The following is a 17,337-nucleotide window of genomic DNA, read 5'->3' on the forward strand; positions in this document are numbered from 1 at the left end:
ATGGAATGAGATTTTCCCCTGATATGGTCCCCAATTTAATGGGTAGTGAGAATAATCTAAGGGAGAGCCACAGGCTCGGCAATGGTCAGAGGAAAGAGATCTCATCCTGCAGAAGCAATGAGAGGGGAGAAAATGTCTCAGAAAGTGAAGATAACAGAGGGGAGATGTGCTTTCGGACTAAGTTATGTTAGTAGACTCTATTCTGGGAAGAGGTTGCTTGATGCATCCCTGAGTTGCTGAGTTTTAAAGGTAATGACCATCACTTTGAATTGAGCCAGGAAGCCTAGTGGTAATGAGGTCATGAGCAATTTTGAACATTGGTATTATCTACACTGAATGGGGCTGCTCCATCAGTTGCCTTATTTTACACTAGCTGCAGCTTCTGGGCCACTTCCAAAAGCAGCCCCAGGCAGAGCATGCTACAATAGTCCAGCTGACTGGTGATGCCAATGTGGAGATTTGCTGGAAGGTAACATGGTTCCTAATCTCTTGGTTTTTCTTTCTCGTGTTTTCCTTATAGCTTCCCCAGCTGATGGGTTGCAGAAAAGGAAGCCAAAATCAGGAACTGTGTATGCATTTGTGTGTGAGAGAGTGTTTATTAAAAATTGACATTTTAGAACTCAACCATGGACGTCATTAATAATGGCATTTATGCAATCAATTAGATATAAATATAAAGAAACAACACTGGTGGAAAGAGGCTATTTTGCTTGAACAGTTTTGCCACCACCTACTTCCCAGCTGCTATTTTATGTAATGAAAGGGTTTCCAGTGCAAACCAGAAAGAGAGAGAGAGAGAGAGAGAGAGAGAGAGAGAGAGAGAGAGAGAGAGAGAGAGAGAGAGAGAGAAAGAGAGAGAAAGATTTCAGTGAGAAGGAACATGATTTCTAATATGTTTTGCTATAAAGGATGTGCATTGAGAGACCTGTAAGAAGCCGGCAATGTTTCTAACAGAGGTATTTCCAAGAAATAAGAGAGGATATGTAGACTGATCATAGGTAAGAAAGAGCAGGCTGGTGAGTTTTTCCTAACTTTCTAAAAGGCATTGTCATTTAGAGTTTTAAAATTCCCCAGTCTACCAGGTCTTCAAAAACAGAGAACCCCTTTCCATTATTGTATTTGTGTGCATGGACTGAACCTGAGACTCTTCACTTGTCAAAAGAAACCAATTCTTCTGTGAAATAAGTATGACCCTCATCCATATTCATGGCACATATGTCTCATGTTAGATCTCATGCATTGTTTAACCAGGCCTGACTTAAAGGACGAAAGAAAAGGGGACAATCAAAATGAACTACTGTATAGATACAGTAAGCTACAAATGATAGCTAGTTTCACATATACTAAATTAAAGCTAGTCAATGTTGCAACTGTGAACACTTCTCTTGATGCACAGAAGGCTCGTTGAACTCTTACCCCTCCCCTCTGCATGTGTGTATTATACAGTAGATACAATATGCGTAATATACAACCTTTTTAAAAGAGAGTGACGCACTGCAGAGCCCTCTGCCAGCTTCCAACATCAACTTTATTTCCAAGAAGTCCTCCGAGATCAGGGGTGGTTTCCTGCCAGTTCTAACCTCTTCTATAGAAGAGGTTCCACAAATCCACGGTGCCGTTTAGAACCGGTTCCAGCTCCCTCTCCCAGCCCGTCTGCACCACGCTTGCCCTGCCCACTGCTCACTGATTGGCTGGCTCCCAATCGCCCCACCCACCTCTAAACCTTAAAGTCTTAAAGCTGTCAAGTTTGAACATCCTTGGGTTTTTTTCCTAAAGGGTTAGGGGTGCAAGGGTCTTGTAACTTGACAGCTTTAAGACTTGTGTGCTTCAAATGCCAGAGTTTCTGAGCCAACATTTTGGTTGCTAAGCAAGAGTGTTGTTAAGTGAGTTTCACCACATTTTACAACTTGGCCATGCCCACCCAGCCACATGACTGCCAAGCCACTCCCACTCGGTCGCATGGCTGGCAAGCCATTCCCACCCGGTCACATTGCTGGCAAGCCACTCCCACAAAGCAGGCCACACCTACAGAAGAGGTTCTAAAAAAATTTGAAACCCACCACTGTCTGGGGTCCATATAAGTCTTTATTTTTATTCTCGGAAAATAAAAATAATGGGTAGCGACAGCCTGGTGCTTACTTTGCTTTGGATTTGTCCCCACCAGTTAAGGGGGGGGGGGGAGAGAAATTTTAGCTAAGATGGAAAAGAACTTCTGGAGAAGTAAAAAGGAGAAATGGTAGCAACTTCGCCACTTTTTAAATCATTTGGTCTCCCATAAAAGAGACAATCTTTCCATGTAGCGGCCATTTGTCAAAGTGATCATAACATGCTTTTAAAATTCAAAATGCTGTTCATTTGTGCCTTCAAAATTCATCCAGAAAGTTCAGCGTATCATAAATGGAATTACATATAAGTTGACAGCCATAATAATTAATTTTTTAAAAAAAAAAAACCTTAAATCCAACCATGTACTTTCTGCTTAGTGAAGATCAAGCTCTTTTATTTCCTAAACACAAAAGAGGACTGCTAAATATAAAATAAGCCCATTTGTATTCTACGAGAGACAAAGGATTAGCTCCCAGAAAGTCTGCATGCTAGAATGAGATGCTGACAGAATTTGATACAACTCCCGACAAACGCATCACCGCCGAAGACATCTGCTTAGATTATGGCATGTTCTGGAATTTCTAAAGATGAGAACATACGGAGAAACAAAATAATTATTATTTTGACTTTCATCTTCATCTTTTGTTTACAAAAGGAAATCCAGAAGCCTTTAGGCGGTAGCTGCATCCTGTGATAAAAGAATGACCATCAACTCATTGCTCATCATTCCATTATCCATGAGAGAGAAAAATAAATAGGACATTCAGAAAGTAACAAACATGATAACTCTGAGACAGGAAACATTCTCATACTGTTTCCCATGAGAAATTCTGCTCCCAAGTTGCGCTGTCATTCTTTGATATGCAAAGGGATTTCTCAATATACTTCCTGCATGTTCTCTACTGAGTATCTGACACATGCAGCCAAATTGTCATGGCTGAAGAAAAATCAATGTGCTATCGTGTCTTCTACGCTCATGAAAATCCTACCTGTAAAGACAACACAAATGATTGCATCGTTCTAAGATCAGGAATGTTTGCTGAGACAATGGTAGTTTTATCCAAAGAGTATCAATTATGGGATGAGAATTGATAGCACTAGAGAAGAGAGCTTGCCCAGTGTGAATATTCCTACACCAGTGGTGGGTTGCAAATCCCGTTCCAAATGGTACGGTACATTTGGAATGGGGCCGGTGGCATCCTCATGGATGCGCGCAGTGCATGCGCACATGTGCACAGTGCACGCATGTGTTCAAGTGCCTCTGCAATGCTCTGTGGCACTCCAGCTGCTCTGCGGAGCATCGCGCAGGCACTGTACGCTCCATGCGCCTGCATGAAAGCACAGAAGCCTTTAAACTCCAGTAAGGAGCTTGGGCGGGTGGGTGGGCCCTCAGGAGCACCGTACTGGAATGGTATCCGGTGCTCCGGGCTGGCTCCAGTACACCCATACCGGAGCGTACCACCTGCAACCCACCAACTGTCCTACACCCAAGGAAGCTGCAATAACCTAGACTTGGAGCTAGATATTGCTTCTCCATTATATTATTTCTCCATCGCCAGCTGGGCCATAGGAATAAAGAAAACAGATCCCATTTCATTGAAACAATGACACTGATTTGGAAAACAACTGCATTGGTTTGAGACAACCAATCAACCAAATCTCCCAAATGGATTTAATCCAATTCAGACTCCAATTGGAACATGAAACCACATGTGTATTTCACAAAAGGGTGCCTGAATTGATCCAATTTGACCTGGAAATGAATCAAACCAAATCATTTGTCAAATTGATTCAATATTTTGTGAGTTCGTGCAGAGTAGAGCTAACAGATCTGAGCTGAACAAATCTAGGCAACCATTGGATGGGCATCAAAGAGTTAGATATTTCTACATCTCTTTGAGCATTAGTTATCCAGCCCCTTCGTTAAAAAACCCCACTGGGAATCCTGATCTAATGATAGAAAAGCAGCTTTATTTGAATGGGGTTTTCTCCCCAATTTCTTACAGAATTCCATGAAGTTATTGCAGAGCTCCAGTGTTTGCCCTAAAAACCCCAATGTAGAGTTTGTCTGGATTTTTAAATTCTAGAGTTTGTAGCCTTAATACTGAGAATTTGCATTGGCCGGTTGGGTGATTCTTTCAACACAACTGAATCTCCAAATCTGGTGAGCCAAATAACTCCAGAAACCAATAAACAGGGTCTAAAGGCCATAGGGCTTTCCATGATGAATTGCACTGAATCAAGACAAAGCTCTTAGATTGTGTGCAACAGACCATGGCTAATGATAGACCAAATTTCCTGGTGACAATTTGTCTCCATCTATTACAGCCAGGCATCCTGGAAAATATTATATTAATTTTACAATCAATATCAATCTTCTCCTTGGCAGGTACAACATGGTAGGCTGGTACATTTGGATCTATTTGGCTGGCATAGGGCCTATGCCTGAAAATCATATTCAATACAATTTTAGGTAATACTGGTTTTAGACCTCATGAAGCCCTGGACACAGGGGAAGCAATAGACATCCACAAATTTTTTAGTACCTGTTCTGTGGGTGTGGCTTGGTGGGCATGACTGGGGAACAATACTGCAAAATCCCCATTCCCTCCCCCTCCTGGGGAAAGGATACTGTAAAATCCCTCCCCCCAACTAATCTACTTTCCAGCTCCGTTCTCTGCAGGGCAACAAAAGAAGACCCATCCAATTAGCTGGGACTTGGGAGGCAGCAAAAAGATGGGGGCAGGGCAGGGGTTCTAACCGGTTCACTGGAGGAGTTCCAGAAATCTAGTAAGCCGTTTAGAACCGGTTCCACTGGTGGAACTGCCCCTGCCCCCTTGCTCGCTCCCCCCGTCCATTCGGAGGCTGTTCGTTTGCTCGCTCACCCCCACCCATCCGGAAGCCACTCCATTGCTCATTCCCCCTGCCCGTCCACACTATGCTAGCCCCGCCCACCACTCACTGATTGGCTGGCTCACCAATCGCCCTGCCCACCTCTAAGGGCCTTATCTAAACCCACTTACCTTTTGGCTCTCTATTGCTGCCTGCCGACTCTGAGGAGGTAAATAAGGTGCAACTAAGCACGGGGGCGGGGGTGGCGGGGGGGGGGTGGCAGGCCAGCTGGAGTGGCCTGCCGCGGCCCTACACTATAAGCGAGTCCGGTGACCTTTTGCGACCTTGCAAGGATCCCGGACTTGTTTATAGCACAGGGCCGCAGGGCCACCAGCAAGCATGGTCGTGGGGGTGGGGACGGTGGCAGGAGCTTACGCGGCACGCCTGGCATCTTTGGCAAGTTTGGGGACCTCACAAGGCCTTTGCAAGGTCCCCAGACTTGCCTAAGCTGCCTGGCTGCGAGCAAGCACGGGCGCAGTTAGTATTATTTAACAGGATGAAGAGGCAACAGAATATGACCATTAGGACAGTCATGCTTCCTCTGTAAGTAGCTGTCTTTATTGTTTTGTGTGCTGGTTTCATCCTAATGCAGTGCATGCAATGGAAGAGTTCATTTCTGTGTCTCTTCTTTCTGCAGGCCATTCATTGGACTCAGTGATACTGAAGACTGGCAAGGACAGTTATCTTTCTTCTGTAAGTAGCTCTTTTATTGTTTTGTGTACTTATTTTTATCTTATTTAAGTAGTAAGTGCACACAATAATAAATTTCCTTTTTGTAGATCATCCATTGGGGCAAAGAATTCAGTGACATTGTCTTGGCCACTCCCACCTGGTCACATGATTGCCAAGCCACTCCTACCCGGTCACATGGCCGGCAAGTCAGTCCCGTTCAGTCACATGGCCAGCAAGCCACTCCCACAAAGGCCACACCTACAGAAGAGGTTCCTAAAATTTTTGAAACCCACCACTGGGGCAGGGCCAGTCAGAGGTGGTAATTGCTGGTTCTCTGAACTAATCAAAATTTCTGCTACCGGTTTGCCCGAAACGGTCAGAACCGGCTGAATACCCCCTCTGTCCTTAATAAAGAAATGAAATAATCCCTTTTACTCACAATTTGAAATTCTGGGAATGTTGAACCCCAATCATCTGCAAGCCATCGCAGTGGGAGAGCTGCTTTCCCAACTTAAATGAATCCCATTCATCATAATTAATTAGTAAAACACACAAGAATTTCATTTGGTGATAGCTTCATAAAAATTTCATTAACAGAATAAAACCTAGATTTTTCCCCCCGAACAAAAATGAGTAAAATGGTAGAAATGAATAGATAAATCCACATCTAAATGTCTGGATTTAAATTCCTGTGCTATGGTTCTAGTGCTGAACTTCAGAATTGCTACTTCTTTTGTTTTCCAATCCCCTGATTGTGTTCAGAAGCTTCCTGGCAGGTGCCAGATGGTAAAACTGGGACATTTGATTCTATTTAGTTGGATGGAGTCTATGCAGGAGTGGGATTCTATCGGTTCGGACAGGTTCAGGCATACCGGTAGCTCCGACCATCAGCTGGTTCACTCCGACGATGAAGTGGGCCCGCCCACCCACCCCTGTGCTTAACTCAACCTATATCTTCTCAGCTGAGAGGTGCAGCAGAGCGAATTGCCGCATCTCCGCTGTTTTCCTCCCCAGCGGTTATGCGGAAAGTACTTTTTCTCAAAACTGTGCATGCGTGTGATCACCTAACTGGTTGTTAAACAGGGAGGATCCCATCACTGAGCCTATGCCTGAAAATTATCTTCAGTGCATTTTGGGATCAGAGCTTACCAAAAACCATACAAACCTCCTTAAATGGGCAGAAACCATTTGAAACATCCTGAAAATGGATGAAAATAAAATACCAGAATCTATCCAAACTTAGGATGTTATTGATTTCAATGGAGCAAGCATGGCGGAGAAGGAAGACTTCTTAGGAGAGCAAAATTGCCGTGGATGGAGTAAGAGGAAAGTGGGCGGAATGTATCACACCTGGCTGAGGTCAGGATTTCCTGTTTATGTTCTGATGGACTTGGGGAGGGGGATCCCTCTTTGTTACCAACAAGAGGCACACTTTTTATGTGTTTCCTGCCCCAAATAGCAGGAAACCACACCAACAGCTTTCAGCAATCAGTGTTGGAGGGACTGAAAAGTAATCAAGAGACATATGCTCCCCATGCTAGATGTAGATCATATATGATAGGAATAACCTGCTTGTTGGGCTTGTATAGGATTGCACTATAAATCACTCAATATATATTTGGTTCCCACATTGGTATCCTCTGACAACTAGGCCCTTCCTCAAGTCCATCTGCGACAGAAACCACAACGTGCTCTTTGGACCATAAACAAAAGCACCTCAGGCTCCGTTTCTGCCCTTTCAGTTTTTTCTTAAATTTCTGTTCATGGAAGGCTATAAATAACAACATAAAGAGCCTAGCCTTCTGTGGAATAAGAAAGTCAAAACAAAAGGCCTTCTTTCTTGGCTTGCAATTTTAGCACCTGTTTCCCCCCCCCCCCCCAAGCAGCTGAATATACTTGTAAACTCTCTTCCTCCACCTACTACTTTCCTGATGAGACCATCACTCTCAGAGTTTTTCACCAGCAAGGCTGATGAACAGATGGGAGATGTAGTCCCAGTTTAAATGGGATATGTTGCTTTTAAAGGAACCAATAACCCTAATTATAAGTTCTGTTTATGCTGAGGTAAAACAATTGCCTCTCAATTCAGTTCATCCCTGGGTAGATCTTGAAGATGGCATTCCAAGTTGGATTCTGAGGCAGGACAAAATGAAAATTATCTTCCTATGCTTTTGCAATCATGCAAACAAGAATGGGATTGTTGGCTTTGATGCATGGAATCCACTAAACCATAAGTGGGAGGCAGTAGTGGGATTCAAAAATGTTTACTACCAGTTCTGTGGGCGTGGCTTGGTGGGCATGGAATGGCTTGGTGGGTGTGGCAGGGGAAGGATACTGTAAAATCTTCATTCCCTCCCCATTCCAGGGGAAGGTTACTGCAAAATCCGCATTTCCTCCTAATCAGCTGGGACTTGGGAGGTAGAGAATAGATGGGGTAGGGACAATCAGAGGTGGTATGTACCGGTTCTCCCAACTACTCAAAATTTCTGCTACCAGTTCTCCAGAACTGGTCAGAACCTGCTGAACACCACCTCTGGTCGAAGGTAACCTCTTTTTTTAAAAAAAATATTTTTATTATTTACATACATATAAGTATATTGAACCCAGGGTGACCATCCTGGCGTTTCATCCGCCATAAAAACCAAAGTAAAAGACAAATAGCATATATACCACTTACACAGTGCTAGTCTTATACAATTATTTTTGACCAACATATTAATTGACCAATAGATATATAATATCTCATTTCAGGTCTACTTAGCCTTATTTTTCTGTATTCCGACTCCTACCTCGTGCTTCCAGCCATTGATAAAATCTATTCCATGTGTTATAATATTTTGTCTCTCCTTTGTTTTTTTAATTCTAATGTTAATCTATCCATTTCTGCGCATGTTAATATGTTCCTTATTATCCCCTTTTCTTGGGTATTTTCACTTTTCCATTGCTGTGCATACACCATTCTCTCTGCTGTTAGGATGGGAAGTATTAGGTATATTCACATTTGCTTTAGCCTTCTGTTATAATACCTAACACAAATAATTCTGGCTTGAATTTTATACGTTGTCCAACCATTTTTTCTAGCCACATCTGATTTTGTAACCAAAATCCCCTAATCCCCTTGCTTTTTTACAGGTCCATGACATGTGGTAATCTGTGCCTGGGGATTGTTTACATTTCCAACATTCCAAGTTGGATTCTGAGGCAGGGCAGATATGAAAATTATCTTCCTATGCTTTAGCAATCATGCAAAAAAGAATGGGATGGTTGGCTTTGGTGCATGGAATCCACTAAACTATCAGTGGGAGGTAACCTCTTAATGGCAGATCCAGCTGAGCTAATCTGAAACTGCACATGAATTTCATGGCTTATTTCCCCCTGGCAGATGTTCTTGTTTTTTAAACTACATTGGAGAAGTTACCTTCTTCTAGGTTTCCTCCCCAGAAGTCCTGGCGAGCTGGCGTACGCCACGTGGCTGAAAGGAGGTAGGCGGCGGCGGCAGGAGGCTAACTTACGCCAGCTCGTGGGTTTCATGAGGGAAGACCTTTAGGCCTTGCCTCGCAAAAGCTGTGAGCTGGCATATGCCGCGTGGCCCAAAGTGGGTTTCTTGCTACCCCCTCCGCGCCCCCCATCTCCATCCTTGCCTGGCTGGCTAAACCTGCCAGGCCACGGGCCTAGCTGACCCAGTTGTCCCTTCAGTCCAGCTTACCTGCTGCCTGCTCCCTGCTGCATCCATCGCATCGGAGAGCTGCTGATTCCGCCTCCTGGTAAGTGACCCGGTTTTTTTTTTCTTTTATGCTTTTAATGTTTTTTTAAAGAATATTTCATTTATTGTGTATAGAATTTTTAAAAAATCATGTTATTTAAAAGTATTGAGTATAGAATTCTCAATGGTTTATTTCAATTTATTGTGTGTAGATTCTTTTTTAAAATTGTCTTAGACTATTTAAAAAAAGATTCTATCAAAAAATAAATTAAAATAAACCATTTAAAAAAATTATCTACTCAATACTTTTAAATGTATTGTGGATAGAATATTTTTAAATGGTTTTATTGTAATTTATTGTGTATATAATATTTTTAATGGTTTCATTTTAAATTATTGTGTGTGGAATCATTTTTTTTAATTGTGTTAGACTATTTAAAAAATATTCTATCAACAATAAATTAAAATAAATCATTTAAAAATATTCTATACTCAATACATTTAAAAGTATTGTGGATAGAATATTTTAAGTGGTTTTATTGTAATTTATTGTGAATAGAATATTTTTAATGATTTTTAAGGACTTTTTTATTATTTATAGAATATATTTTTTAAATATTTTTAGGGAATTTTTATTTATGTATTGTTTATAGAATATGTTTATTACAAAAAATGTTATTCCTTTTTGCAAATGTTTTATTTGTGATGCAATATGTTGCTTTTAAGTGTGCAGGTTGGTGCATGGTTTATGTGTCTCAAGGTGGCTGCTTTTCTATGGACAGGCCAGGTTGGTGCAAGGCAGCTTTGCCAGATTTTGTGTGTTTCTGTGTGATACCTGGTTGTTTAGGTAATTGTGAGGTGGTTGCTGGTTCATCCTGGCACTGTCCTTTATTATTTCCCAGAATGCCTTGATGGTTTTTATTCCAGTGGCTTTGTCTTTCCTGTCCTTTGGTTAGGGGGAAAAACTAGTTTTATCTGCAGTCTTTTGGGGGGAAATTGTTATTTTTTGGTGTTTTCCTGGCATTGTCATAGTTTGTGGGTGTGTAATGTCCCACAGTTATCTACACATTAATAATGATCAAGTATTAATATTTCCTTATACATTTTAGTCACCTTTCCTTACATAATTGGTGTTTTCTTTCATACTTTTAGATTTCTAATTTCTGTTTCTGTTAGTTAGCAATTGCTAAAACAAATCCCATGTGAAAAAGTATTCAAGGTGTTCTTGATTTTAATTGTCAGTTTATTTATTCCTGCACATTCTAATATTTATTCATTTTCATATCTCTGTTTTTCCACTGTTTGTGCAAACACAATTCCAGCAGCTGCTAACAGGTGTAAAATTAAATATGTATTGTATTCCCTTTGAAATACACAACAAAATATTTCTGGTTTTATCCAGAAAATCCATACCTTGCTTTACCATGGCTTCTAACCACTAACTCTTGAATAGCTACTTGGACCGACCTAAGTACCTAATTCATATATTCCTGTTTTTTTGAACTGAGAACTAAATTTCAGAAAAAGAAATCTGTATTGCTCTGTGAATCTACCTATGACATTCATTCTTGATCTAACTTCTTGGATGAAAGACTATATCTTTCCTGTTTGTTGGGGGACATCCTTGCTGAAAAGACTGTACATTGTTGGGTGAAAACAGAGGTCCCTTCTGTTACCTGTAGTGTAGTCCTCAGCTTTTAACCACAATCGAGTCCAATATTGTTTTATTTCTTCTGCAGTTAGTATTATTTACCAGGATGAAGAGGCAACAGAGTATGACCACTAGGACAGTCATCTTTCCTATGTAAGTAGCTGTTTTATTGCTTTGTGTGCTTACTTCATCCTTCATATAGTAGTGCAAGCAATTAAAGTCTTCCTTTCTGTATCTCTTTATACAGGCCATTCATTGGAGCAAGGTGGTCAGTGGGTGACTTCAACACACAAAAGGACAGTAACCTTCCTTTTCTATTATTTTGTGTGCTTGTTTCATCCTAATGCAGTGCATGCGATTAAAGTCTTCCTTTCTGTGTCTCTTCTTTGTGCAGGTTATGGGAGCAAGGTGGTGAGGTGGTGGTGCAGAAAACGGAGAAAAGGACAGTAATCTTCCCTCTGTAAGTAGCTGTCTTTATTGTTTTGTGTGCTTGTTTCCTCCGAATGCAGTGCATGTAATGGAAGAGTTCATTTCTGTGTCTGTTCTTTGTGCAGGCCATTTATTGGAGTCAGTGATACTGAAGACTGGCAAGGACAGTCATCTTCCTTCTGTAAGTAGCTCTTTTATTGTTTTGTGTACTTATTTTAATCTTATTGTAGTTTATCCATTGGGGCAAAGAATTCAGTGACATCGTCTTGGCCACTCCACCCAGTCACATGGGCGGCAAGACACTCCCACCTGGTCACATGGGCAGTAAGCCACTCCCACAAAGCAGGCCACACCTATAGAAGAGGTTCCAAATTTTTTTGAAACCCACCACTGGAATGGGTTATTGCAGAAACCTTCCCCTGGAGTGGGAAGGGAACGGGAATTTTAAAGTATCCTTCCCCTGCCACACCCACAGAACCAGTAGTAAAAAAAATTGAATCCCACCACTGGCAGGGATGTCTCTCTCCCACATAGCCCCCTCCATACTGCTCAGCTGACTGAAAACAAGGGGCTTAAACTTAAGAAAGAATCTGGGTCAAACCCCAATAAGTGGTCATTCTGAGGTCTGAAAGATGCATGCAATATGACATCATGGTTTTTCATAAGTAAGGTGCAAAGAGAAAGATAAATGCTACCTAAGGAAAGCTATCTCTACTGGGTTCTTTTCGACCCCTACATGTTGACCAGTTTATCTTATTTAAAATTGATTTGCTGATTCTCAAAACTAGATTTTCTTTCTCCTAACCATGTCTATTAAGATGCAGGCAATCGTACTGAGTTCAGCGGGATTTCATTGCAAGGCACAGAGGATTGCAGCCATGCTTTGATCTCAGTGCAGCAGATGTATTAGTGAGGTGATTCAGATATTTTGAGTGAGTGCATAGAATATTTTGGCAGATTGTATTTGCTATGCATGAAAACAGCTGTTTGGACCTGTCTTCCCTTATTTACAAAGTCTTAAAACTAAAGAAGAACATTTCTTTTTGCTATCACTCAAATCACACCTATTAGAATTGGGCTACCTAATATGTCTAAAATCTCCTTCAAAGTGCAGGCTAAATCTCTACTTTCTGTTCTCTTGAGTTTTACTTGGGAGCAGTGGTGGGTTCCAGCAGGCACTACTGCCAGTTCTCTCACGCGTGCGCTTGATGCGTGCTACGCGTGCGCAGAATTTTTGCGCACACCAAACCGGCAGGAATGCCAGCAGCAACCCACCCCTGACTATGAGCATAGGCTTTCCAAGCAGAGGGAAGACCTGCAGGAGTGCAAGACCAGGTACCGGCGCCTGGAGGCTCAGCGGGCTGAGATGGTCAGCCAGTTCCAGGCCATGATACAGTCCCACTGGAATGAAGCCCTCCAGCTCTTTGCCACCAGCAGCGCTTCCCTCCAGCTTTCGCCCAAAGCCCTGCACCAGAAGGCTGAAGCAGACCCCAAGTCAGAATTTCTGCCCCCCTCTGACCCGCACAAAAAGACTCGGAAGGGGGAAACTCTCTGCAGCAACACAAGTGTTCATTATATGTAGCCCAGGGGCTGTAGTTTGAGGATTTCCACCAGTGGTACATACTCCCAAGCAGTGGTGGGTTCCTACCTGTTCAGACAGGTTTGACCAAACTGGTAGTGGTTTGGCAGTCTGGGCCTCTGGAACTGGCAGCAACCCAGTTTGAGAATTTAGTGTAATATAAAAAATGCAAATAATTTTTCTGCGGACCACCAAAATTTTCTCACGGACCACCAGTTCATGACCGCTGTTCTAGATAGTAAGTTAAATATCCAGAGTTCCACTTCCTTCAGGCAGAGCCACCCCAAGGATGCTGTGAAGTTATCATGACTCAACCCCCTGCAGCTCATATTCCATCTACTGGGGGAAAATTTTATTTTTTAAAGTAAACGCTCAGGCATGTCAGTGCTTGTCAAAGCATTTCCCTTTCCTTCTCCTAATTACAAATAATCCTGTTTGATATCTTAGATGATGATTCTGTGCAACAACATCTTGATATGCCTCTCACCAATGTTGCAGGAGGCTTATGTAACCTATTTATGCTACAAATTGGTTTAGGCAGAAAACAGAAAGAAGCGAAAAGGGAAGGAAGGGAGGGAGGGAAGGAAAGAAGGAAAGAGAGAAAGAAAGGGTAATCAAAATGAAAAATCACAAAGTAGAGATGAAGAATCTTATCATTATTTTGTAGAACTGAGTTATGCTTTCTTAACTATAACCTTTAGACTGCAGACCTGTTAGCTTAGTCAGCATTTGAAAATGCCTAACATCATTTACTCAGAACTGAGATTCATTAAATTTAAATAAATATATTTCCAAGGAAATATTCTATGAAATTTCAGTGACCATCTGAGACTAGGGTTGTCAATTTTGTTACTTTCCCCTCTTCCAGTTTGTTTTCCAAAACACACACACCTTCACCCAATATACTTCTCTATCGATTTCAATATAAGATACAAGATTATTTAAATGTAAAGTATCTATTTATTTTCCAGTACCTTAATCAGTGTAACCTATTGCCCTTTGTTCACCTTAAAGATGTGCATTATATAAGGCCATAGTTTACTTTCTATACATGTAGTTGCTCCGCGTCAAAGTCAACTTGATGGCATATAATCATATAATCACAGTTTATTCAGGATGACACTTAGCCTTTGCATGGATAAAGTGAGCTGTGGGATGTTTGTCAATTTTAAGGCATTCAAAGCCAAATAGAGATACCTAACATGTCCTCACTACTTAGGGTTGGCTCTGATTGGACCATTCTGTAAGCCTTGTAGTCAGCCAACCAACAATAAATAACATCTTTTTGATGAGGAAAGTAGGAATCAAAGATGGATAAGTTTGAATTCAAGAAGGGGAAAAACTATCATACGGTCAAGCCTTTTTAGAATTGTGGGTAGCCAGTTTGGTCTAGTGATTAAGGCACCAGTCTAGCAAGTAAGGCCATGAGTTCATGTCCCACCTTAGCCACAACAGACAGTTGCCCAGTTGGGTGATCTTGGACAATCAGTGTATCAGCCCAGCTTCCCTCACAGAGTTATTGTTGTGAAGAAAATAGGAGGAGGAAGGTGTACTGGATATGTTTGCCACCTGGAGTCATTTGTATAAAATAATAAAGACAGTAGAGACAAATGATAGATAGATATACAGACAGACAGAGTCATTCATTCATTCTATGGAACAGAGAAATAGTGGCATCTATTTATGCTCTGTTACTATTGTAATTCCTCACTATTGCCTGGACATTTTTCTTAATAAGTTAGCATGATAGCATGCTAATAGGTTTCTCTGTATGATGCCTTTTTTCCCTGCAAATAACCAAGGTTTACCTTTTGTTCATCATTCTGATTCACATTCTCACTAAACCCATTGTTGAGTGATCCTTCTTTAGCTAAGGTAAAGGTAAAAGTTCCCCTTGCACATGTGTGCTAGTTGTTTCTGACTCTAGGGGGCAGTGCTCATCTCCGTTTCAAAGCCAAAGAGCCAGCACTGTCAGAAGACGGTCTCCATGGTCATGTGGCCGGCATGATTAAATGCCGAAGGTGCACGGAACACTGTTACCTTCCCACTAAAGGTGGTTCCTATTTTTCTACTTGCATTTTTACATGCTTTCGAACTCTAGGTTGGCAGAAGCTGGGACAAGTAACGGGAGTTCACCCTGTTACATGGCACTAGGGATTCAAACCGCCAAACTGCTGACCTTTCTGTTCGACAAGCTCAGCATCTTAGCCACTGAGCCACCATGTCTCTCTCCTTCTTTAGTTAATTTATTCAAAATGTCTTCCATTACCTATTCTCTTTTTCTTGCCTCCTTTTTACAACATATGTATCAGATTTTGTTTGAAAATAATATTTCAGTTTTACTAATCGTTATTCAGTCATTCTTCATTAAGCAGAGTGCAACCTGGCTAATATTTGGATAGTAGACCATTAAAAAAAGGTAATGGCTTTAGACTAGGCTAGGGAGTTAAAAATAACAACAAGAAGAACCTTCTTTTAGAAAAAGGCAATGACCACTATTTCTGTATGGTTACCAAAAAAAACACTGTGGTTTGTCCAGGAATGTAGGTCAATTCAAAGATGTCACTGTCTTTATTAACTTTTTCCTCCAGTTCCTCCTTCTGTAAAATATGCTTTAGTCAGCTTCCATTATTTTTGAAGTACAAAATTGTATGTTGTGCATATCTGTTCCTTTATAAGCAATATCCCCATTCATGGCTCCATATTTATCAGCAGAATGTATGCTACTCTATTAAGTAGCATTATTGAAGAAACTAAGGATAAGTGAAGAAACTATGAGGCAAATTGTGCTGTCAAAGGATTATTAGAATTGCTGCAGAAGTATAAGCAAGCAATTTGTTTGGTCCAAAGATCTTATAAGCTAAAAATCCCCGTAGCATGGTTCTTCCTCCCACCCTGGCCTATTTTTTCCTCAAATTTCATCTTGTTCTGATTATTATCACTTTATATAACCTAAGCTGCACAGAGATAGATGGATGGCCGTATAAATCTTTTAAAGAAAGACACACAATCTTCATGAAAACTATCCCAAGTACCTGTCAGGTAGAAAACAAATACAAAAATGAACCACCTAATCATTCATATTTTCCCTATTCTCGATGATGACAGAGTTGAATTCCATTCTTTCCTGATTCATTCTCTGTAATCAGGTATGAAGGGGACAAGTCATCTTCTGGATTCAGAGAATCTGGAAAGAGCTGCAAAATGATTCAGATGGTTCTTGCGCAGCCCCAACTGCAGGTAAGAGAGATTACTTTTGCCTAGTGCCGTGATGGCGAACCTACAGCATGCATACCACAGCTAGCATATCGGTGGGCACATGAGCTCAGCTCCGGCCAGCTGATTTTTGGGCTTTCTGGGCCCACCAGAAGTCAGGAAACTGGCTGTTTTTGGCCTCCAGTGGGCCTCTGGGGGTGGAGAAGACCTTTTCCCCCCTCCCCAGGTTCCTAGAAAGAGTCTGGAGCCTTGGGAGGGCAAAAAATGGGTCCACCATGCCATCGCATGCCAAAAGCAGGGGGAACATGGGCGGGTTCCGCATGCATGTGCAGGGAAAGGGCACATAGAATTATGGGTGTGGGCATGCCTGGGCACGACCCCCCCCCCCACACACACCGCTTTTGGCACGCGATGGCTAGCCACCATCACTGGCCTAGTCCAACATCTCAGTCCAATTACCTGTTCACTATGATTTGAGCAGAAGTATAGAATAATGACTTTGATCTAAGATATTAACATGCAATATGGAAACGTTTTCTCATTTCACTTAAAACAAACCTTCCACTCGATGGTATCAAATGTTTTAACTTTAGCATAGAGCAGTTTTTTTAACATTTAAAACTTTAGTAATATTTCTATTTTGTAGGTTCGGCCTGGTAAAGATGGATATATTTCTGTATAACCTCTAGCACTACAATTTGTGAATGGACATCATGCAAATATAAACTTTGAGCGCTTTTTTAATCCCTTGCCTTCAAAGTCTGACCTCAAGTGGGGAACATTTATGGTGTACACAGAATTACATAGCTCACTGAAATTAATAGAAGAAACTGTAGGAGATAAAGAACCCAAAGAGGAGCATTAACCGATCCTGGGTTTTTGATTGTATTGTTGCTGTGATGAGGGATAGGGCTTTTTTTTTTTAATGGTTTTAATATTTGATGGATTTTTTTTTTAAAAAAATTGTGAACTGCCCGGAGTCACCTATGAGCGAGCTGGGTGGCTATATTAATTTGTTTAATAAATAATTAAAATACAATCAATAATTAAATAATTAAAATAAAGCAAATAATAAATAAAAGAACATAA

Source organism: Natrix helvetica, assembly GCF_964273705.1.
Source record: "Natrix helvetica genome assembly, chromosome: 2".
NCBI lineage: Eukaryota > Metazoa > Chordata > Lepidosauria > Squamata > Natricidae > Natrix > Natrix helvetica.